General features: G+C 34.9%; 1 pseudogene; it reads left to right on the top strand.

Annotated features, from left to right (window-relative positions):
* The first annotated feature begins 1,587 nt into the window (after positions 1 to 1,587).
* Positions 1,588 to 2,386, top strand: LOC102892272 (annotated as a pseudogene).
* The last annotated feature ends 21,887 nt before the right edge of the window (positions 2,387 to 24,273 follow it).

Raw genomic sequence — 24,273 nt, 5'->3', positions numbered from 1 at the left:
AAGCATGGCAGAATCCTCGTTACACGTGTGACATCATTGCTAGGCTCAGGACTTCGGCAATCTGCAGCAACTTTCTAAAATCTTCTAGGCAATCACCTGCTTTAGTGCTATAGGATCTGGTATCCTTGCAGATTCTTGCTTCCCTGAGATCACTGTTTTTCCTGACCTGCACAACATCATCCCTTACAAATATATTGTAAGTACCTACTTTCTTGTATTAAATTCCTGAAATGTTTTCTTGAACAAATCCTGACCATGAAGTATTTGCTACCACAATAGGTTCAATAAACAGTCATTAAAAACTTGGAACCTAAAATTAATTATGTGGCAGATACATTTACTATTTTAACTGCTATCCACATGCTCCCACACATTTCCTATCTTCCTTTCAATTAAGTGGGCCCCAATATCTAGTTCTGCCCTAATGGGCTTTGAGAGGAAATTATTGACATTGCTTCTGGTATAAAAATTAGGATATTAAATGAATAGTAAATCATTTTCTTGTCCATATTTCCTGTGTTCTTATAGGCAACACAGGGTTTTGTCCTCAAGTGTCAATTATCTATCTATCTGTTCTGGTACTTTGAACGGTGTTGCACTGTGACTCTGAAGTTAGAGTCTAGTTCATGGCAAGAGTGATACTCTTATTTTCTTATACACACTTAAAAAAACAAATGTGCAGTTTACAAAACAGCAAAAAAATAACATTCATTAGATGTTCGTGAATAGGTTTCTACAGATAATAATTATGTCCTTGAGATGTAAACTTAAGACATCTATGGCCATACTGAGTATTAAAAATTCTCTGCATTTATTCCTTTACTCAACACATATCTTTTTAGCATTTTTTATGTATCAAGCATTGTTCTAGAAACATTATGTCAGCTTGGGCTGCCATAACAAAATACCACAGACTTCCTGGCTGAAACGACAAAAACAACAGTTCTGAGGGTTGTACGTCCAAGATCAAGGTGCCAGCAGGGTTTCTGGTGAGACGTGTCTCCTCAGATGGTGCTTTCTCACTATGTCCTTCCATGGCCTTTTCTCAGTACTCTCAGAAAGAGAGTGAATGCTGTTTCTTCCTCTTCTTATAAAGATACCAATCCCATCAGACTAGAGCCCAATCCTTATGACCTCAATTCACTTTATTACTTCCTTAAAGATCCTATTTTCTAATACAGTCATATTGAGGGGTAAGTCTTTAACATTAGAATTTAGGAGAGGAATATAATTTGGTCCATAACATCGTACAAGCAAAATTGTCATAGAGTTTTAGTTTCTCAAAAGGAGTCTAGATTAAGGAAGTTGTACAATTCTTTTCCAGAATGAAGCTGGATTTAAGAAGAGCACTAGTTTCTAATAGCTAAAATATTGAATACTACAGAAACAGTTCCAAATGCTGGTCTTTTGATTATTAATATTAAAAAAGGTATTTACATAAAGTCTATAAAAGTTTTGTGAACTTAATGATGTAAATTTATTTCTAGTGTTTACTTTCCAACACTTGATTTACTTTATTGTCAGTATCTGTCTTCTAGCTTCAAGATTTTAAAATGTATCGGCACCAAAAAGAGAGAGGAGGTTGTGATGGCTCTAGAGCTGGATGTGCTGTCCCCAACCTCAGTCCCTGATTTGGAGTGGTATGAGGAGCCGGAGGAAACCTACACCCCCTCTCCCCCAACATAGAACTACCTGAGACTACCTCTGCCCAAGAATCTCCCAAATCTTCAGAGCCTTTCTGCTCCAGAGACTGCTTGGTGCCAGTGGTGTTTCACAAGCCTGTGAGCCAGGAAAGCTACTGTTTGTTTACTTGTAAACTTCTAAAGGGTATCATCTGAACATCTTAAGCACTTCAATCAAAAGCCTTCTCCTGAGACAGAGGACTTGGTGAAGAAGAAACCACAGGCCACTATTGAGGCAAACAGCAGGAAGAGGCCAACAAATCATGGCAGAACTAGAGTGTCCTCAGCCACCTAGAGGGTCTCTTTGCCCAGACACTAGTGCCACAAGTGCTGATCCTCCTTTGGGGTAGTATCCTAAGTCTCAAGGAGCTCTACGAGCTTGACTTGTCCCTCTTAGCCCTTAAGAGCACAAACCGGAGCCTAAGAATGGCAGCTCCTTTGAGTCATCTTTTCTGAGCCATTTTCATGTCTGATGCCTTCAGTGAGCTACAGATTCCTTGCTCATGTGCACTATCATCATGGTGCAGAGGCACCATGACTGTGAAGAAGATTGATTTCAACATAAGCTAAATTACAGAGTACTCATAGAGGGCCCCAAACTGACTGTGACTCTGTCCTGTGGCAGACCTTCTATCCCAACGATGGCCTAGGAAGACTATGTTTGGTTCCAAGCGCTAGAGACATTGAAAGGCTTTCATGACTGAATGGGGGTGCTTCTTAATTGTGAACACAATGGCTCGATTAACTTTTCTTCTGTGGCACCAAGTTGCCCACCTCTTGCTTGGAGGTAGAGTTGCTTCCTGGTAAGAGGAAGCTTCTGTCCTTCTGACTGCCTGCTTCTCCTCCTCAGATTCCCTTGTGGGCTGGTGGTATGTCTGGGGCTATAATAATCATCATTGAGAACATCTCTTGTAATCAAATGTTGATTTTCTCAGATGGTGCTGAGTCATGCTTTTCTGTTTGGGATTGGAAAGCACATGTAGACCCATAGACAGACATTATTATGGAGGTGGCCCTTTTCTGCAACCTTTCAGAATTTTTTCTAGGGACATAATGTGGGTGTGACTCATGAACTTAAATATAAAAAGGAATTCATATTTAAATAAAGACTTTAAAATGTATCTTAAAAACTGATTATCTTTAAAATATGAAAAGTATTCAACATATGCAAAAGTAAAAAGCAGCACTTAAAAGTTATTTGAGATGTCATGTACTTGTAATCTTTGATATTAAGCAAGTATTGAAGCAAAGTGAACCTGACATTTTGTTGGATGGGCATATGTGAAGAAAGTATCTACTCTTTTGACTTTACATATTTTATCAGTTGAGTTCATTAATTATGCCTGCAGTTTGGGAAGTTCTCAATCCATTGTTATTCTGGCACATGTCAAAGAATATACTGCTATTTAACTACAGTGCCAAATAAAAATTTGCAAAAGAAAAATTTCAGTTCCTAAGAGAGCAATATTTTAAAATAGAAAGATTTATTATAAAGTGAAATTTCCCTTACTCTATGCCGATAAAAAGAACAATGGTTGCTTGATTCAATTAATTTATGGACATGTGACATTAAAACAAAGGGAAAATTCAATATTTCCCAATATCCCTTTTGTTTTTCTTGTGATTTATTTAAAAACCAATTCTCTGTACTTCTGTCTTAGTCAATTCAGACTACTGCAATAGACCACCATAGACTGGATTATTTAAACAATAACCATTTATTTCTCACATTTCTAGAGGCTGGAAGTCCAAGATCAGGAGCCGGCATGGCAGGATTCTTTGTGAAGACCCTCTTCCTGATATACAGATAGCCATCTTTTCCTTAGAGAGAAAAAAGACTACTAGCTCTTTTCCACTTTCTTATAAGAACACAAGTCTCATCATGGGTCCTCTACTCTCATGATCTAATTTCCTCCCAAAGGTCCACCTCCGAATACCATTACATTAGGGCTTCGACCTATGAAGTGTGGAGGAACATAAACATTAATACAAAACTTGTAACTTAAAGTTTTAGATGTGTTTACAGTGTTTCTATGTTATAGTTAATGAGCATGCATTCTTTTCTTTTTTAAATATTCTTGCAAAAAATTAAATTAAATGAAGACAATTTTTTCAGTAACCTATCAATCACTTTTTATAATCAAAATGCGTTTATCTTTTTTTTTTTGAAATTTACCAATGGTTTGCAAACTCTAGTGTACATCAGAATCTGTTGCAGAGAAAGCACAAATTTCCACACCCCTTCCCCAGTTTTCTGATTCATAGGTGTGGAGTGAGAAGTATCTTTACACCTATCTTCAATATTTTCCATCTTCTTTTCTTTCTCTGCCTTATTCTGGGTAATTTCTTTAGATATCACTTCTAGTTCACTTGCTTTCTTATCAGTTTTGTCATTAGTAAATATTTCTGAATGAATTGTGGACCCCAACAAGAAAGATTCTTTTGATGTGAACCTTGAGAATGAACTTATCAGCTAAGATGGACTCCCCATAGTCACTCAAGGGCCTGAATTTTATGAATAATAAGAACTTAGTGGCCATTTGCTGATGGGAGCTCCTTATGTACTTTGTACACCAGGAAGTACCTCAGACTGCACTCTCAGCTCCCCACACTATGCCCTGCTTGTTTATACCTTCTGAGTCCATCAATGCTGTAAGGAAGCCTTGGTTTCATTTGTCTACCAACAGACTGAGACCTGACCCATTCAATCAGAGCTGCACAATTTGGATACCTAATTTACATAAAACAGACCTAATTGAGAACCTGGCAGGGACTTTTATTATAAAAGATAGCCTCCTCTTTGTGTTGGTAGAACACGATTTAGGTTGTTACCTGAATGTGTGTCTGCCAGATGGCAGCTCTTTTTTGCTGAAAGAAATGCTGTTATTTGTTTATTACAATCTAAAATCAATTCTGGTTTACAGAATGAACAAATGTTCGGCTAATTTTGGGCCTGCTTGACTCTTAATCTATACCCATATATTGTTCCTTTGTGCAGGTAACTCAAGTCCTGCATTGTTCTTGAGTTGCTTATTTATACACTGGCTAACACTCTAGTCCTTCTGATCATATTACCCTGGAAAAGTGAACTGACCCTCCTTGATGCCAACTACTTCCCCAGTTATGTTAGTTTTCTCTTGCTGTGTAACAAGTCACCACAAACTTTGTGGCTTCAAACAATTCATATTTATTATCTCACAGTTTCCTTAGGTCTGGAGTCTGGGTATGACTTAGCTAGATGCTCTGCTCAAGATTTTATAATGCTGTAATCAAGCTGTAGGCTGGACTGTGTATTCATCTGGAAACTTGACTGGGGATATTATCTGGTTTTAAGCTCATACAGGTTGTAAGTAGAATTCATTTCTTTGTGGCTATAGTGCTAAGAGTCTCAGATCTTGGAAGCCATCTACAGTTCCTTACCACATGACTCTCTCCATAGGCAGCTTAGATCACAGCATCTGTTTTTTAAAGAAGTAAAGTCTCTTGCTCTAGTCTGTGAAGACAGAGTCTTATATAACTTAATATAATCATAGGAGTGACATCCCCTCACCTTTGCTATGAAATGTAACCTAGCCAAGATAATGGCATCCAATCATCTTTGCCATATTCTGTTAGTTGGAAGAAAGAAACAGGTTCTGCCCAAAGTCAAGGGGAAAGGATTATCCAGGGTATAATATAAGAGGGTGGGGATCATGGTGGCCATTTGAGAACTTTGCCTGCCACACCAGATTTTCTCTAGTAGAATCTTCCACATCTTTGGCTCTGCCTGATAAAATAATCTTCTTCACTACAGCAAAAGCTGTTCTCCTGCTTCCTGCCCCACCTCAGGGTACAGGTCTAGTCCCTGGGGTTAGACCCCTCTAAAAAGTGCCGTATAACATTAATCTAGCAATATGTCACAATCTCCCCTGTGTAATAAATCTGAAGTAGTGGAAAGAACATAATATTTAAATTAAACAAACTGCTATCTCATTCTGGTTTCAACATTATGAGATGTGTAAAAATTTAGAAGTTATTTGATCTTGCAATCTCAGCATCATAATATAGTAAGGAAAAGAACGCTTAACTCATAAAGATGTGTTAATGCAACAAAAGCAATTAGTACATGGCATGTACCCAATCATGAATACTCATTCCTTTTATTAATTTGCTATCTTCTGTATATAAAGGAGGTTTTACCTGGGTTTAAAACAAAACTAAAAAAAAAAAAAAATACACTAACACCCATAGTTGTTTTACACCAGTGGATTGATAAGTTCTTTGCTCTTTACAGGATGAAATGAAAATTTGAATCTCTAATGCTTTTACCCAATCATATCTACCTATTATTTCATCCTTTATTTTAAAAGAATACAAAGCCACATCTTTTTAATAACTTAATAGAGTAATTAGTCTATCTGTGGTAATGTTCATCAAGGTAGGAAAAAAAGTATATCTGAATGTTACAACTTAGAAAACTGTGCAAGGAATTATAATCATTAAGTATATGAATATTAAATTCATATACTTATGATGCATTAAGTATATGAATATTAAATTCATATACTTATGATGATGGTTGAATATGGGACTTCCTCCAGAATAAAAGAACACTGAATCCAGGGTTAATACCAGTTAGAAAATAATTGCAGTTGCTAGTGACAGAAAAGAAAGCTAAAATGGCTTCTTTTTTTCTACATATATCTAATGTTGAGCCACCCAGTGATGGCAGGACGCATTTGTAGTCATCCGGGATCAGAGTTCTACTAACAATGTAACAAGAAATAATGTATAATGTAAACTAACACAATCTTTGCCACAGTCTGTGCCTTTGAGAAAATTTTATTTCCATAAATGGACAACCTCGACATTTCATCTCCTTAGTATCTGTGCAGTCTTCTTCATGCATTAGTTCCTGATAGGATTTCTTTGGATCCAGTGAGAGTTAAATTACCTCTGCCTAACACACTCAACATAAGTTAAGAGTTAAATTACCTCTGCCTAACACACTCAACATACAATGATGGGGAATGGGCAAAGCCTTGAATTACCATATTAAAAAATGCCCTCAGAAAAAGATTGGGAAACATTCCCAGGCACTGGTCATCCACTATCATAGCTTGTTAGGAGGCTGTGTAGACTCTGTCCAAAATAGCCCAAAGTGTGGCCCTGTGCTCTGCTCTTTTGATATAAACTCTCCTTTTTTAATTGTTCCCTAAGTCCTCTGCATTGGTTTTCTGGAAGTCTATTGGTGTATGTATGTGTTTATGTATATATCATGCATGTCCATCATCTTCCAAGAACAATAGCAACCCATCTAGGTTCCTCCTCCCACTTATGAAACCTCTAAGGTCAGAACCACCTCATATCCTCTTATCTCTCAGTGGTCAGAATTTAGGACAAAGATATACCTACCTGCAATGGGGGCTAGGAAACGTAATTTTTTAGTTGGGCACATGCTGCCTTTAATAAATCAAAACCCTCTTATTAAGAAAGAAACTTATTAAGAAAGTAGTAAATGTAGGAAAATAACAATCATTGAAATACAGCTCATTATATAATTAGAAGTCCTAAGTACAGATGAAATGGGATAGAGTGCTGTGACCAAGATAGAAAGTTGCTTAAGATAATTCCTGTAGTTGGAATTATTCCCATCCCGTGGCATAAATTAGCTGTGTTTGGAAGAATTATAAAGCTATTATGATAGCGCAGAATTCCGTACAGCATCATCACTACTTGGCACCCTACAGGGCATGGACCATAGTAAGGCTTCAGTGACATTAAGGTAGGGACTGGTGAGAAATGCTCAAATGAAGATCCAAGTTGTGGGACCAAAATAGATCAAACTACAATGTTTAACATATTTTGATAAATTTGAGATTGATCTGAGTGAGTTGTAATCTTCATGTATTTTTGTGAATATGTTTCATTTATAGTGGGTTCATAGTAATTTAAGTGGGACAACTAATTTCTAGGTGGTTCTAGAGATTTATCCCTGAGGTTATCCACAGGTCCAGCAATGTTGAGTGAAGAGTGAAAAAGGTTGGATAAGGTTTAGCACCAGATCAATCAAGCAAACTGATGTCCCTGCAAATAAGCCCGAATAGATTCAGAAAATCAAAGCTAACTCTAAACCATGAGAACACACAAAGTGAGAGTGACAGTAGAGCATCAGCTTAGTGGAATTAAACCTTTCCAGGGGCTAACCACTGAAAGACCAGATATTTTATTTATAATACTAAGAAAATTCAAGTCCTCTACTCTATCATTTAGATACTATCATTCATCTCATACAGATAATATTATTTGTAATATTATTTATTTGCTCCAGAAATATATATGGTCTATTCTTGCCTACAGCATTATCCAAGGTTTTAACATTCACCTCAGAAGGGAAGATATTGTGACATAATAGTAAGCAAGAAAGTGAAACCAGTACAAAGCAGGAGGTTATGAGATCTAAGTTCTCCTGCTGACCATTACCTGCTGTGATTTATGTTACTACTTCCCCTCATTGGACTCTTTATTTTTCATTTCTAAAATAAAGTCTTTTGAATTTATAACTTCTAATATTTCTTCTTACTTGAACTTTCCATAAATCTAGGTATTCAAAAATCAAGAAAACTTATTTTCAGTTCTTTTTTTTAATGCAGTCCCTTTACACTTTGCTCATTACATTCTCTTCCCTTATGTGGGGAGAGTGAGTTTCTGAATGTGCATGAGTAAATCCTTTGTTTGATCATGACCTCCAGGTAGGAGCCCCAGAGGCCACTTCTGTGGTTATATAACTGTGCTCTCATCTGCAGTTTCAATGCCCATGTGCAGTGGAGCTCCCCACACAGAGGTCAATATATTCAGGCAGAAAGCAATATTGTTCTGGCTTCTTGAGCCACACTTATTTCCACATAAATGCTGCCTATTACAAAAGACAATTGTGACATTTGAATCTCTAAGAAGATAATCATGAAGTCATTTGGGGATGTCATTTATGTTTCTCTTTTGATTCAGTTACTTTCAAATTAACAGAGTTCAGCCTAGGCTTCTTTGATTCTTTGGCCTTTCCTCTTTTTTCATTTGATTGAACAATGGAGAATTTAAACACTGACAGTTCAAAATTCATAAGTTTTGCCTCCAACTTTACATGTACCTCTACCAGTCCAAAAGGGAAAAAGATATTCTGTAAATGGATAGTCTTTTTTAATCTCTGAAACAAGTGAGGTGGGAATGCTTCTTAACATTTTGAATTTAAGTAAATGATGGCACGAGAAGTAAAAAAAAAAATATGTGTCATATCACCAGTGAATCAGAATTTAATTTTTCTGCTTCCAAACTCACGTAATGAAATGAAGTGGGTAATAAGGGGAAAAAAAAGAAACAGTCAGCTGATGAACTCCAAGATTTTCAAGCAGTTGTGGAACAAAATGTAAATTTTAAATTAGAAATATGACTTCATCCAATGAAGTATGATTAATAGAAGATCTAGAGTTAGTAATAGTTCTTTTTGAGAGCTTTTTCATTTCCTGAGCTTTCCTGACAAGCTCAAAAACTCAATAAATATATCGAATAGGAGATATATAGTATAGATTTAATGTATAAGAGTTTGTGTGGATAAATATATTTTCAACTAATACTTAAGGAAACCACTGTTTCATTTGTGGATATTTCTTTTATTACAGACATTTGGATTATACTGACAGTATCTGAATATTCACATGAGTTTATTGAGAGTTTGTATCTATAACACTTTAAAATTTATTTGACCTTCCAAAACATTAACTGAGAAGATTCCAGTCATTTTAAAAGGTACTCTATAATTTAGAAATGTTTTTCTGCTGGTGGCAAGCAGCTGAAAAGGGCTATAGTAGCTTAAATAGAGATTTGCTTGTCTTAACTAATAAGTCCAGAGCTCTGTGGCTGATGACATTATTCTAGTAGCTTCTATATATCAAGATTATATTTATTTTAAACACTTGGACTTTATTATTTTTTATCTTTATGGAAAAAAAAACCAGCATCTGCTTCTACAGCATCATATCTACGTTCCTTGAAGAGAGAAAGGCAAAGGGCAAAGATTTTTTGCAAATAATGTATCTCATTTTTTTTCAGGAAAGCAAAATTTTTGGAATTCTTACCCAAAGAGATTTTAAAATGCCTCCTTGGCCCATGTCAATATTTCATATGAACGTCTCTAGCTGGAATGTGCTTTTATAGAAGAGGGTCATAAATGATGAGGTAACGAAAAGCATCTGATTGTCAAATTAGACTCATATGAGTGAGAAATCTTACCCCACATAAAACATTATTAGTAATTTCAGGAATACAGAAAATCAAGAACCCAAAAGCAGACTGAGGTCTAGGAAATCAAAGCAACTCCTCGGGTCTTTTTTTTTTTCTTTTTCCCTGCACTGGATGCACACTCTGGCTCAGAATAGATAAGGTCTCTAAGTCAAATTTAGGAGTAGAAAAAATTTAGTCAATGAATCATCTCCATTTTATATCCTGGCTTTGGTGATATTTTCCAGGGAGGTGTTCTTCTCAAAACTATAATCGATGCTTCTTTTTTTCTTCTTTCTCTTCTTCTTCATCCTTTTCTTCTTTTCATCCTTTTCTCTGTTAGCAAACAATTCTTAAAAACAAATATTCTTATCCATTATATAAGAACTCCTTTCCTAACAAATATTATTCTATTTGCTCACAGGTCCTATTATTGTGCTGCCAAGGATATTAGACAGCATTACCGGCCTTTCTTTTACTTCCCTTAGGAGTCTCCCTCTGGTAAAGGGAGTAAACAGATTATAGGCATTAACTTCTTCCCCTTCAGACAGTTTCACACGGAAACAATAAGTTAATTATATCCAGTGATATAGAAGCTGTCTATAACCTTTTCTTCAGGGGATCAGTATTTATAAAATAACAAGTTGGACTCAATGTTATCTTTTTTCAGTAATATTTATTTTTTCAATATTTTAAAAATGTTTAATTATAGTTGGCATATAATATTATATTGCTTTTGCGTAACAACATAGTGATTAGACATTCCTATAACATATAAAGTGATCACCCTCATGAGTCTAGGACTTACCTGACACCATACATAATTATTACAGTATTATTGACTATATTCCTTATGCTATATTTTAAACCTCACTGACAATTTTGTAACTACCAATTTGTATTTCTTAACTCCTTGCCTTTTTTCACCTACAATCTTCAACCCCTCTCCTAACTGGCAACCATAAGTTTGTTCTCTGTATCTATTAGCTTGTTTCTGTTTTTGTTTGTTTATTTTATTCCTTAGATTCCACATGTAAGTGAAATCATATGGCATTTATCTTCCTCCGTCTGACTTACTCCACTCAGGACAACATCCTCTGTCCATTCATGTTGTTACACATGCCAAGATTTCATTCTTATATTTATTTATTTGTTTATATTTATAGCTGAGTAATATTCCATTGTATATGTGTACCACCTCTTCTTTATCCATTTATCCATTGATGGACACACAGATGCCTCTATATCTTGGCTATTATAAATAATGCTGCAATGAACATATGAATGCAAATGTCCCTTCAAGGTAGTATTTTAGATTTCTTCCCATAAATACCCAATAATGGGGTTACTGGGTCTTTCTTTGTCTCTTGATATGGCTTTTGTTTTTAAAGTCTATTTTGTTTAAGTATTGTTACCCCAGCTTTTTTTAAATTTCCATTTTCATAAAATATCTTTTTCTCTTCCTCCACTTTCAGTCTGTGTGTATCTTTAGATCTGAAGTGAGTCTCCTATAGGCAGTATATGAAAGAGTCTTGTGTTCTTATCCATTCAGCCACCCTATCTTTTGACTGGCACATTTAATTCTTTTTTATTTGAAGCAATTGTTGGTAGATAGGTAGTTATTGCCATTTTATTATTTATATTTTGATCTTTTCTTTTCTTCTTCTTAAAGAAGTCCCTCTAATATTTTTTTTGTAATACAAGTTTAGTGTTGATGAACTCTTTTAGCTTTTTCTTGTCTGGGAAGATTTTATCTGTTTTTCAATTCTAAATGATAACTTTGCTGGGTAGAGTAATCTTGATTGTAGGTCCTTACTTTTCATTACTTTTCATACATTTCATGCCAATCCCTTCTGGCCTACAAAGTTTCTGTTGAGAAATCAGCAGTCTTATGGGAGCTCTCTTGTAGGTAACTAATTGCTTTTCTCTTGCTGCTTTTAAGATTCTCTCTTTGTCTTTAACATTTATCATTTTAATTATAATGTGTGAGTTTGGGCCTCTTTGAGTTCATCTTGTTTAGGACTCTCTGCACTTCTGTCTATTTTCTTTGTCAGATTAGGGAAGTTTTCTATCATTATTTCTTCAAATATGTTTTCAATTCTCTTTTTTTCCCTGGAGTACCCCCATGATGCACATGTTGGTACACTTGATGTTTTCCCAGCAGCCCCTTAAACCATTCTCATTGTTTTGGATTCTTTTTTCTTCTTGTCCTGATTAGATGTTTTCTACTACCTTATCTTCTAAATTGCTGATTTGATCCTCTGCTTCATCTAATCTACTGTCGAATCTGTCTAATGCAGTCTTCATTTCAGTTATTGTATTCTTTATTTCTGACTTGTTCTTTTTTATGTTTTCTATCTCCATTTTTTATTTCTATCTCTTTGTTAAAGTTCTCACTGAGTTGATCTACTCTTCTCCTAAGTTCATTGAGCATCCTTATAACCAGTGTTTCGAATTCTACATGTGGTAGATTGCTCGTCCTCATTTTTAGTTCTCTTTGGAATTTTGTTCTCTTCTTTCATTTTGAACATGTTTCTTTGTGTCCCCATTTTGGCTGCCCCTCCCATGTTTGTTTCTATGTATTAGGTAAGGCTCCTAAGTCTCCCAGTCTTAGTAGAATGGCCTTATATAGTAAGTTTTCTATGGGGCTCAGTCTTCCCTGGTCACCTGAGCTGGGTGTTCCAGGTGTGTCCTCAGTTGAGACTGGAATCATTCATTCCTCTGGGGGGACCTCTGCAGCCAAGGTAACCCTCCCAATTCTCAACCTCCACACATGGTTATGGGACCAGCCTGTTTTGCATCTCTGCCCCTTCTATCAGTCTTGAGATGGCCTCTTATATATGTTCCCCAGTTGTAGGACTTCTGTTCATCCAGACCTCAGGTAACTCCCAATAATGGTTATTCTGTAGTTTAGTGCTAATTTTCATGTGATCATAAAAGGAGGCCAGCTCAGAATCAATGTAGTACACCATCTTGACAGAAGTTCCAGTAACATTTAGGTTGAATATAAAGAACACTGCCCATGAGGACTACCTGTCTCTCTAAGGCTTGACTTATCTCTTACACTTTGTCTCTTTCCTCTCATTAATAATTTTAAAAAATTAGTTTTCCAGCAGCTCAGGTGAAGTTCTTCTTGTTTTCTTTCTTTAAAAGCCTGTTTATTTACAATTAGCAATTTTTTCACTCATGCAATAAATATTTACTGGGCACCTATGTACACGAAGAAATGTACTAAATGCTAGAAAAACAATAATTAAGGCAATGTAACCAATGTAACCTTAGTTCCTTATGGATGATATAGTCTAGTAGATGAGAGATCAAAACATAAGTAATCATAAAATTACATAATTATGAATATTGATCAAATCTTTAAGAAAAGCATATGGTGTAATATTAGAGCCTAATGGTGGTGCCCTCATAGTCAAAGGTATAAGAAAGTTTCTTTTAAAAGCTTTCTTTCATTCATATGTGGGATATAAAACTGAAAGCAACAAATGAACAAGACAAACAAACAAAAACTCATAGACACAGACAACAGTTTAGTGGTTTCCAAAGAAAAAAGGGGAGATGTAGGGAGGTAGATAAGGGTAAGGGGTATCGTGTGATCAGTGCTTAATGTGCAATATCCCCTTGAGCCTCACAACTCTTAACTTTTGAGTTATGCATCATTATTTCACAGATGAGGAAACAGAAGTAAAGAAATTGAATCGAGGCTGTCTGACTCATGATCTTCTACTTTAATCAATGTTTATACTACTTCAGCATTGCATCAAGCTTCCATGCTGCTTCCACTGTGATACTTTTAAAAGAGTGTACATGGGCTAACTTCTGAAACAACTGTGAGTGTGGAATATGAAAACTACTACCATGTATGTATACATATTAATTCTAGAGCCTTGGCAATTACCTATGGGTCCTGAAATCCCAATTTGCATACATACCTTCCTTAGGAATTTTGGCATGTCACCACATATGAAGAAGGTGGGATTTACGGGTATATCTTTTCTCCCGCTTAGCTGAAATCATAAACAAATACACCTACTAATCTCTCTCAAGGAGGGTTGTACCTCATTTACCAAAATAGTACAGTTCGATCTCTAAATAGTTGTGTAGTCTTCAGTCCAAGTCACTGGGCTTATAATATATCCTCCACTGAAGACAGATCCACTCTCTCTTTCACTATACCTATCCATTCTTATTTTGAAGATCACTGAAATATTTACTACCATGTCTCATGCCCATAAAGTAGTGAAAGGCTAATGTTATGAAAAGAGCTAATAAGTGACCTAGGAGCACTTTGCTATCACAGATTGCTAAGACTTCATTAGTCTATGATTATAGGCCAGAGAGTGGAGAGTGTGAGTAGTTCTTATTATATACATCAGGATTCTGCACACTTCAATCAAGGCCCTTCTCACCTCTTTGTATCTAGACTAAATTATTCTAATTGGTTTGCATGTGCAAGCTTTGCCTCATCTTTGACAATTTCTGTCTCTTTTCCATCATATTAATAAGGTTATTCACTTACTTAAAAAAGAAGAGCATATGGGACAAGATTCGGGAGTAAATTAATGGTATTTTGTTGTTTTGCATGCTGAAAAGAGCTCTTTTATTTTTCCATGTTAAAATCTAACATTGGAATGCAACAAATGGTGTTTGAACATGCAAAGCACCATTATTCAAACTATGATCTCATGTCAAAGTATTTGGTGTCCAAGCTTATGGCTAACGGAGCTTATAATAGTTTCTATTTTTCTCACTCGGGTGAGGAAAATATCATAGAATCAAGCACTGTAAATAATTCCCAATATATAATCTTAATTATTAATTCTAAACATTTGTACTGTAATCTTCATATAAGTGTTTGGGTAAGCACTACCTCCATTTTAGTGGATTGTTAGAGACTAGTGACTAAATCATGAAAAGTTCTGACTCAAGTGGTCTGTTTATTAAATCTTTCTTTTTTTTTCTGGTATAGTGCCTCGCTACATTCTTTATAATTAAAAATACATTAATTAATGCAAAACTCTGATGACATTTATATATTGGGTCAGATTTTTCAAAGTCAAATATATTGGTAAGATTTTAAAGGAAAATTATATAAGAATTTGTGTTACCCTCTGAGCATGAAAACAAAAGTTTGTAGAAAAAATGAGATTATTAATAAAACAAGACAATATAAAACTTTTCATAGTATTATGATTTAATTTAATGTCATATTATAGTAAGTATTCCCATAAGCTACTAAATATAATTTGTCTATGTATTAAACACTAGACATTATTAAAGAGTATTTGTCTGTATAGTAAACACTACTATGAATCTATATTCTGTATATAATAAATCCTGTTCTTTTTATGACATCTATAATCAAAACCCAATGCATACCTGTCCAAAAGACAAACATGTTTCAGATATAGTAAGTTGTCCCCTAAGGTAATGAATTCCCTGGAACTATTCAACCTGAAAAGGGCAATGCATAGTGAGAAAAAAAAAAAAAACAAAATGATACTTTAGATTAGATAGTTTTTGTTTGTTTAGACCAATCTTGAAAGACAGTCCTGTTTTCATTTAATTTATTCTGTGTTCCTACATGGTCCAAGCCTTCTGAATAATGAAAATTGACAGGACATAAAGATAGAGAATATCTCTTCTCCCCAACAGTCATTTGCTCAGATTCTAAGGGGAATAAACTCAGAGACACTTGTCTCTTTTCCTCCAGAGCTATTTTTCTCCCATTCTAATGGTAATAAAGTCTAGTGATGTCTTTTTTTTTAAATCTCTCCTGAGATAATTGCTTACGTTTTGAGGTAGAGACCTTTCTTTCCTCTCCAAGAGAGGTGGTTTACATTTCGGAGTAAAGATATGGTTTTCTTTTTATCTCAGGAGGATGAATGGTAGGTATGCCAACAGATTAGTAAACACTGAGTTCTTAAATTTTGGAATTCCTCTTCTCTGGTGCAAATTCTGCTTCATGTTCAGGTGACATCTGGCTCTCATTGTATAATCTCATTTTTTGAGGTGTCAGGAAATTATTCTATTTACACTGTGTATAAGTAAAAAGATCTGTTTCCAACAACAAAGATCTTATGTATGTGTGTATATACGTGTGTGGTAAAATGCACATGACCAAATTTATCATTCGAAGTACACAATTCGGAGACATTTTATATATTCACAATGTGAATGCAAATATTACCACTATCTAGTTCAGAATATTTTAATCACCTAAAAAACAAACCCTATACCCATTAAACAATCATTCTCCATGACTGCCTCTCTGTAACTCCTGGCAACCACTAACTTGATTTCTGTGTCTATGTATTTGTCTAATCTGGTTATTTTATATAAGTAGAATCATACAAGATGTGGTCTTTTGTTCTGGTTTCTTTCACTTATTATAGTGTTTTCAAGGTTCATTTATGTTATAGCATGTATGAATACTTCATTCTTTTTTCTGGCCACATAATTTCAGTATGTAGATATCTGACATTTTGTTTATTCATTCATCATTTGACAGAAATTTGGATTGTTTCTACCTTTTGGCTATAGTTAACAGTCCTGCTATGAACATTAGTGCACAAGGTTTGGTTTGAAAAGGCATTTTCAATTGTTAAGAGTAAATATCCAAGAGTGGAATTGTTGTGTCATCTGACAACTCTATGTTTAACTTTTTAAGGAACTGCTAAACTGTTTTCTATAGCAGCTGTGCCATTTTACATTTCCACTAGAAATTTACGAGGCTTCTCATTACTCCACTTGTTTTTAAACATTTTTAAAATTATTATTATAACCATCCTAGTGGGTTTGAAGTGGTATCTTATCATGATTTTGATTTGCATTATTCTAGCGACTAATGATATTACCATCTTTTCATGTACTTCTTGCCCATTCACATATATTCTTCAGAGAAATATCCATGAAAGTCCTTTGCCCATTTTTTCCCTCTTGAGTTATTTGTCTTTTTGTTGTTGAGTTGTTAGAGTTCTTTATATTCTGAATACTAGAACCTTATCAGATATGTGATTTGCATATTTTTTTTCCCATTCTGTGGGTTATCTTTTTGTTTTCTTCATAGAATTCTTTAATGCAACAAATATTTTCATTTTGATAAAGTTAAATTAACCTATTTTTTCTTTTGTTATTTGTGCTTTTGGTATTGCATTTATGAAACCATTGCTAAATGTAAGGTCATGAAGAAGAACCAGATGATTTTTAAAGGGCTTTTTTATCTTTATGTTTTCTCCCCAATTCTGTTTGTATTTTCCAAAGCAGAATCACTACACCAAGGAAGAGATAGATGATATTAAAGCAGAAAGCTTACAAGGTCAAACAAAAGACCCAAGGATTGGCTGGTAATCTGAGATAAGATTATCCCATCAGTGCTGTGTCTGGAGAGAACACATGTCAAATTCACTTTGTAATTGGCCCCTGTTTGACTCCTGTGGCCCTGTTCTTTAACTGGTATGCCATTATGTTATGTCGCCTTCCACTCTCCCTAAGGTACTTAAGAGTTAGAACACAGTTTTCTTCCTGGACAGGATTTCCAGCCCCCTCTGCCTGTCTTTCAGTTCCGAGAGATCTTTTTGACTACTCTCATGGTTGCTTCTTGCTTTTTCAGCCTGAGCTTAATCTTGGTCTTTCAAGAACTACTGAATCAAAGTATTTTCCAAGACATCACCCTGATCATGTTCAATAGAGAGAGAGTGTGGGGTTTATAGGATTGAAAAAAATTAAACTCAAAATCCCCACACCACCTCCCAAAAAAGTCTAACGAAAAGCAGGTGGCACTCTTCTTATTTATTCACTCATTCATTCATTTGATTATTTATTCATTTGGTTAGCAGCTGGAGACACTTCTCTGGTCTATTCTTGTCTCTGTTGTTTCTCAATCTGTTTAAGCCAGAATGTTTTTTTCCAAATACAGATAGGGTCATGTTATATCCATCAGTACCTACCTCTGTTAAATGAGTACTGTATTTTATATTAAACATATCTAAAACTTCTTAAGTAAATATGAAATACAATTCTGAATAGAGAACATTTCAAATGCTATGTGTATTTATTCTCTACCCCTACCCACTGTCACTTTCAGTACATACACACACACACACACACACACACAATCACTATTATTATGTAATATCTCTCTCTCTCTCTCTTTAATATATATATATTAAATAAGCAAATGAAGCACAGCAACAGCAATTTATGTAACCTATGGGTACTCAAACTTCAGCAGACATCAGAATCCCCTGGAGGGCTTGTTCAACTACAGATTGCTGGTCCCAAACTCCAGAGAGTAATTTGATAGGTTTTTTGTTAGGGCCTAGAAATTTTCATTTCTAACAAGTTTCCAGGTGCTGCTGTTGCTGCTGCTGCTTCTGCTCTAGGTGCCACACTGTGAGAACCATTGATGTAATCAAAAGGTCCATAGTTGAATTAGATACAAGGACAGCTGGCTCTAGGAGGTCAGATTGTTTCATGGAAACATGACTTTACTCTATTCATCTTTCGACTCTGCTTTTCTCTGTGGTGATCTCGTTTTCAGGCAAAAATGCCCAGAAGCATCTCTTAGCTCATGTAATCATTATTGCTCTGTGTCTCAGAAGACAAGGAAGACCTTCTTCCTGATGGTTTCAGCCAACACCCAAAGGCTGATTCTAATTTCTTCTGTTCTGGTTAAATGTTCACTTCATGTAATTGAGATCCCCACTAGATGAAAAAGGAGCAGTACTTTAAGAGGAAATTAAATGCTATTGGATGAAAAGTAACACACCTACTGCCCCTCTCTTTGAAAATCAGCATTTCAAAGCCAATGCGTGGGGCAATAACCTTAACCAACCATGTTAGTGCAGAATTAAACACTAAACACAAGGCTTCTCTTTCCCAGACCAGGGCTTCTTTAAACTTCCCACTACCTCCTGTTCTCATCTTCTCTAACATGGTTCTGCAAGAATTCCAGTTCTTAAAAGGAAAACCTATCATAAGATTTGAATAGTCAGGAAGATATTCATTAGAAATACTTAGAATAGTTTTAGTCAAATTAGAATGAGAAATATAAAAATTTTATTTGATTTCCCAGAACCAGGATAAATGCTGTCAAAGTGGTTAACAGAAAATTTCCTTAAGTGCTTTGCTTCTTTTTATAAAAATTAATATATAAGAGCACAGTAAGAATATTTATATTTTATGGACCTAAGGTTATTTTTGAGGAAATAAGTGTTAAATAAATCTATGTAATTATTAAAAGGCAATCCATCATTTGTCTCAAGAAGGTTGTTAAATGTTCCCCTTCCTTATAATTATACCTGCCATGGCAAGAGTGGATACCTTCATAGACATATCCATGATTTACAATTCTCTGACTAGCTAAAATGCATATAATAATAAAGGCATGTTGGTCTTACCTTCAAATGTATCTACAGTTCTTCTTCCTGATAGAGTAAGGAATGAAACAGGATGGTTGTTGATGCTGTGCCTTCTAGATTTCTGTGCCTCTTGAATTCTCTCCTTTCCCTTAGAGATTCTAGGTTTCATATGGCTTCTCTTCATGACGTCACTGCTGCTGAGGCTATTTTTTCTTCTTCCCCTTGAGCTCCTTCCTTTTTCTCCTCCTCCTCCTCCTCCTCCTCCTCCTCCTTTTTCTATGTTCTTCTCCTCCTCATACTTCTCTATCTCCTATTCCTTCTTCTTCAATTTCTTTTTTCTCAGTTATTATTTGTATTCCTCCTTTCAGAAAACTTGTGTTTCTCCAGGTACTGTTGTCAGTTTATTCCCCGTGGATATAACTATATTAGACAATCTTTGAAATATAAGGACCTTCAGTGAATAGAGAATTTACAGTGCCTCGTGAAGAGGTTGGTAAGATCGTCAACTTCCTCACCAGAAGGTATGTTCTTGATCTACACTGATCATTTATGTCCCATCTTTTCCACCCAACCTGCCCAAGATTGTGGCAGCTTTTACATACTATTTTGTAACTTCATTAATCCACTTTAGCTTTCTTTAGCTTTCTTTAGATTCTTAAAGACTCTCTGAAGAACAATAATAAAAGTAGCCAAACTTATTTGTTTACCAGGGGCTAGTGTAATCCCTGTGCATACATAAACCCCTTTCTTATTTCCACAACCATATGTGGTGGTTATAATTATAATTACTAGCCTTATTTTCTGATGAAGTAAATTAGACTATCACAACCGTCCAAAGTGGCAGATGGCAGAGTAGAAGAACTGAGGGTCAAAACCATGCAGTTTATATCTGAGTCCGTGGGACTATAGTAGTTAGGGTAGGCTAAATTGCTCTAACAGCCCCAAAATGTATACTGTTGAAAACATATCAGTTATTTATTTATTTATTTTTCATATAACAAAGGCAGGATTCTTGTTTGCATGATGCTCTTCACTTTCAATGACTATGGGATCCCGTATCCTTCATCTCTCAGAACTTATCATCATTTGCCACTTGGTAGAGGAGAAAAAACATGAAGGGACACAGATGGGAAGTTTTCACGGGCAAGGCATAATCACTACTACTTAACACTCCACTATTCAGATCTCAGGATCTTGGTCACATCTAACTGCAAGGGAGAATGAAAAATGCAGTCCAGGTGTATACAGAAAACAGACATACCTAGCAGTCTATCACATTGAGCTCCTGAGATTCCATATCTTCCAAAATGAGTCCAAAAAATATTGATCTCCACCATAAAAAATAAAACTTCCATGGAGGCAGCACCCATACAGTACAGTGCATGACACATATATCGATCAAATAAATATTTGTTGAATGAATGATTATAACTATCCCTACCTATCTCTAAAATCATACAGATTGTATATCATTTCCATGTTTTCTTCATTTTTATTTTTATTTTTGAAATAAGTAATATTTTAATATTTATAATTAGACAATATATCCAAGAATGCCTTATGAAATATAAATTTAATGTATTAGAACAATATAGTGGTTTCCATGGGTGACAAATTAAGCTTTTTAAAACAATACCTTACATCTTTTTTGAACTTCAAAGAGAATTTTAAAAACACATATTTGTAGGAGTAATCTGTTCCTTCATTAAGAAATATGTTATGCTGCAAAATATAATAACAATTTGATATACATGGTGCAATGTCCATAAATTAAGCACATGATATGTAACATTTTTTTTTTCCTCTGTGCAGTAGCCTTTCTCTTTAAATAGCTCTTTGTTTTCTGTAATAAAGGAATATTATGATTTCATAGGCACTGCCTAAGAAAGAAATTTAATTAACATGAGTAATTTCAAAATTCACTTAAGATCTTGCAATGAAATATTTTATGGACAGTTAAGGTAGTAAATTATTGATTACCTAATCAAATTCTCAATTACTGACTAACCGATAAGTTGTCATCTTTCCAGTAATAGATATTCTCTGAATGCAATTGCAAGACTGACTCCCTCAACATGCATCACACTCCCTTACAAGTTAAAGATTTCTTAAATCTCTGCCACTCATTTCTATTCATAGCCCTGGTTTATGAGGTTCTGGTCACACCTACCCTCGATAAGTCTCCTTTTCATGAATGTCTAACACGCTTGGAGTGTCAACAAGATACCATCAACAAGTGCAAAGACTCTGAGACAAATTATCAACAGAGTGGTTATTTTTCTGTCTCAGTCCCAACCACATGTATAATATGACATACTTTCTAGTGATTTAGCTCAACCAAATCTTGAGTTTGTAGACTCTCAGGCTAATAGACCACTGGAAATCCCATTCTAGTTAGTGAACGACGTCTGATATTAGCCTGTTCTTTTTATGTCCATTGTCTAGTGGGTCTAGAGTTACACCTCTACATCTCATATTTGATCATAGGTTAATTTTGTTTAAAGGAAGAACCAAGTCTTGAAAAAACCAAAAGAGCAATAATTTCAGACCACATTTTAGAGAACTAGTTATAATAATTTTACCCTTTTAACTGTCCGAGTGTTTGTTCAATCAAATTCTACATTTATTGATTCAACAAATATTTATCACATGATATATTTTTAAATGACATTTACCTTCATGGAATTTGATACAGAAGATAAAGGCAAGTATATAATTTTTATTTATATATTTATTAAAATTAAACTAATAAATATTTTAAAGGAAATAAATCGTTTGATAAATATGTAGAGGGAAATAGAGAATCCCCCCCAAAAGAGGTTATTGAACCATGTTTTAGAGTGCTAAAATGTTTTTCAGACAAAAGTAGAGTTTCAATAAGAACTGGAGATACAGGAAGAGTATAAGAAAGAATATTCTAGGTCAAGATTTCTAAAACTTTACTTACATGCTTACTAAGCTCATGATTTTTGCTGTATTCACAAATATCCAGTAATATTATTTATGTAACACTTACTTTTGGTCAATTTGTTTTTAAAATTTAAATAAAATTGTTTTAAAAAACACATCCATAAGAAGAAAATCAAAATGATGTATTATAAGCAAAAGATATCTCTGAAAATAAATATAACACAAAGCATATAAATAAATCTTAACTAATTACTGCCTTCTGCATAAAGTCTGAGCCTTGGACCTTTTCTTTTTCCATTAAAAGGAGGATATTAGCAATTTTAATGTTGAGTAAACAAACAAATAAATTCAATTAGTATGGAAGTGAGATTTTCCCATTGATATATCTAGTTAGAAGATAAATAACTTTTATTTTAAGTTGTAATACAATGACATACAAAGCCTTGTCTGAGCATCAGTTGAAAATCTTTTCTTATATCACCTGTGGTACATATCTCATCTCTATGAAAACGTAGACCTGAACATAGAGGAAAGTAGAGGTTAAGGTCCAGAGGCAGGATAAACAACAACAACAAAAATTTGAAACTTGAATTAAAGATTTTAACTTGAACATGAATTGAGGGGAGCAAAGTGCCAGAATTGGAGATAGAGATGTAAATAGTGGTCTGATCATGCAGGGCTTTCTAAGCTATATTCAGATACCTCCTGAGGATAACTGGTACATAAAGCAGTACTTTTTTTTTTTTTTAAATAAGATGATTTGAACTGGAATATGGAGACATTTTCCCAGTGGTTTTCAATGTGCCCATCACCACTATTCTGGCTTTGATCATGCCATGGCCCTTGGTTAATGAGGATAACTTTTAAAATCCATTTATCATGTGGCAAACGCTTAAATTACATATGTAGAATTAATGTATTTAAGCTTATTCCTAGGCAAAGAAAGAATACTAACATAAATCACGAAAAAATGAATGGTCTCATTTAAGTCTGAATTAGGAACATCAGCATGAAGACATATCTTTTTCAAGGGCAAAACACACAATAATTGCTCTATCAAAATCAATTAAGATTGATTTAGAGATTTTAAAGAACAGTACTTATAAGGACAATAAATTGAGATCTAAGGATAATTTTCTTTAGAATATAGAATGAGATTATATGTATATATTCAAATGTCTTGAAGAAAATGCTCAGCACCTACTCTTTTATCCCTCTTTAAGCTAAGAATTTCCTATTAGGATCTAGATAAAAGTCCTGGAATTCATAGAGGAGAATTCTGCTACTTTGACTCGTGAATACTTGTGTCTGCATCTGGAGGACCAATGGTACAAAAGAGACTTGCCAGCTTTAATTTATGCCCATGAACAGTTATGCATCGTGGACTACATGAGCCTATTTACCTAGTGTAAATCAAGACTCAGTCAATAAAAACAAACTTTTTCAGAATGTGTGGTAAAGTCTTAAGTTCAGGTGGGATCACCTATTTCTAGAAGTAGACAGTGCTGAAGTCTTTGACAGTTTTGTTATATATATATCAGAAGGTGTATTTTCATTTAAAAATTTATACATTTTCCTGATTATGATTTATATGCAAATGCATGAGTGTAACGATTATAGTGCTTACAAAATATGTACTCAGTGATTAAGTAGAGTGTTACACAAAGGACACTGCATGTATTAGCATGTTTAATTCCACAGAATGTTTATATCGATGACTTTAAAACTTTTTTGACCACAGCTCACAGAAAGAAACATATTTTACACACTGTGCTGAGAGAGAAAGATGGCTATAGTCAGGCTCCCTCCTGACACCCTCATCAGCTTCCAGATAGAAGTGACTCAGCACTTTTCCCCTTACGTAACCATGTGCCCGGTATACATGTGTGGGCTTCTATTTTCTGGCAGTGTGCCACTATTGTTTAAACTTTGTATATAAAGATGCCATCACCCTGCTAGGCTGGCTGTGCCCTTGCTGGAATAAAGAGCTATGTCACAGTTGTCTATTACTCCCTGCTTTTTCTTCCAACTGCCTGAGCCTCGTACCCCTTACTTCA

The sequence above is a fragment of the Pteropus alecto genome, unplaced genomic scaffold, assembly GCF_000325575.1.
Source record: "Pteropus alecto unplaced genomic scaffold, ASM32557v1 scaffold155, whole genome shotgun sequence".
In the NCBI taxonomy this organism is placed as follows: Eukaryota; Metazoa; Chordata; class Mammalia; order Chiroptera; family Pteropodidae; genus Pteropus; species Pteropus alecto.
This window is presented reverse-complemented; position numbering and strand designations above follow the sequence as displayed.